General features: G+C 36.9%; 1 non-coding gene across 1 annotated transcript; it reads left to right on the plus strand.

The window, feature by feature from the left end:
• The first annotated feature begins 569 nt into the window (after nt 1–569).
• On the plus strand, nt 570–677 carry LOC112798821 (small nucleolar RNA R71). The gene has a single exon (XR_003200418.1). It is a non-coding gene; the product is annotated as a small nucleolar RNA R71 (small nucleolar RNA).
• Nucleotides 678–1,805: the final 1,128 nt, after the last annotated feature.

The following is a 1,805-nucleotide window of genomic DNA, read 5'->3' on the forward strand; positions in this document are numbered from 1 at the left end:
GTATTCTGCTTAGAGCTCTCTGTCTGTTGCTGAGAAGATGATGGAAAAGGCTTGCTATTGCTAAACCTGTTTCTTCCACCATTATTGTTATTGAAACCTTGTTGAGGTCTCTGTTGATCCTTCCTTGAAAGATTTGGATGATTCCTCCATGAAGGATTATAGGTGTTTCCATAGGGTTCTCCCATGTAATTCACCTCTTTCATTGAAGGGTTCTCAGGATCATAAGCTTCTTCCTCAGATGAAGCTTCTTTAGTACTGCTTGGTGCATTTTGCATTTCAGATAGACTTTGAGAAATCATATTGACTTGTTGAGTCAATATTTTGTTCTGAGCCAATATGGCATTCAGAGTGTCAATCTCAAGAACTCCTTTCTTCTGACTAGTCCCATTGTTCACAGGATTCCTTTCAGAAGTGTACATGAATTGGTTATTTGCAACCACTTCAATCAGTTCTTGAGCTTCAGTAGGCGTCTTCTTCAGATGAAGAGATCCTCCAGAAGAGCTATCCAAAGACATCTTGGACAGTTCAGAGAGACCATCATAGAAAATACCTATGATGCTCCATTCAGAAAGCATATCAGTGGGACACTTTCTGATTAATTGTTTGTATCTTTCCCAAGCTTCATAGAGGGATTCTCCTTCCTTCTGTCTGAAGGTTTGGACTTCCACTCTAAGCTTACTCAATTTTTGAGGTGGAAAGAACTTTGCCAAGAAGGCATTGACTAGCTTTTCCCAAGAGTCCAGGCTTTCTTTAGGTTGAGAGTCCAACCATGCTCTAGCTCTGTCTCTTACAGCAAAAGGGAATAGCATCAGTCTGTAGACCTCAGGGTCAACCCCATTAGTCTTGACAGTGTCACAGATTTGCAAGAATTCAGCTAAAAACTGATGAGGATCTTCTAATGGAAGTCCATGGAACTTGCAATTCTGTTGCATTAGAGAAACTAATTGAGGCTTAAGCTCAAAGTTGTTTACTCCAATGGCAGGGATAGAGATGCTTCTCCCATAGAAATCGGGAGTAGGTGCAGTGAAGTCACCAAGCACCTTCCTTGCATTGTTGGCATTGTTGTTGTTTTCGGCTGCCATGAGTTCTTCTTCCTTGAAGAGTTCGTTCAGGTGCTCTAAAGAGAGTTGTGCTTTGGCTTCTCTTAGCTTTCTCTTCAAGGTCCTTTCAGGTTCAGGATCAGCCTCAACAAGAATGCCTTTGTCTTTGCTCCTGCTCATAAGAAAGAGAAGGGAACAAGAAAATGTGGAATCCTCTATGTCACAGTATAGAGATTCCTTTAGGTGTCAGAGGAAAAGAAGAGTAGAAGACAGAAGTAGAAAATTCGAACTTATCAGAGAAGATGGAGTTCGAATTTTGCATTAAGGAATAGTATTAGTCCATAAATGGAAGGATGTGAGAAGGAGGGAAGTAATTTTCGAAAATTAAGTGAAAAATTTTGAAAACATTTTTGAAAAACATTACTTAATTTTCGAAAATGAAAATGGAAAAGAAATCAAGTGATTTTTGAAAAAGATTTCGAAATTAGAAATCAAAAGGATTTGATTGAAAACTATTTTGAAAAAGATGTGGTTAAGAAGATATGATTGATTTTAAAAAATGTGATTGAGAGGATATGATTTGAAAAACATTTTTAAAAAGATTTGATTTGAAAATTAAAAACTTGACTAACAAGAAAAGATATGATTCAAACATTAAACCTTTCTCAACAGAAAAGGCAACATACTTGAAATGTTGAATCAAATCATTAATTGATAGTAAGTATCTTAAAAATGGAAACAAAATTGGTTTTGAAAAAGATTTGA

Source organism: Arachis hypogaea, chromosome 4 (genome assembly GCF_003086295.3).
Source record: "Arachis hypogaea cultivar Tifrunner chromosome 4, arahy.Tifrunner.gnm2.J5K5, whole genome shotgun sequence".
Lineage (NCBI taxonomy): Eukaryota > Viridiplantae > Streptophyta > Magnoliopsida > Fabales > Fabaceae > Arachis > Arachis hypogaea.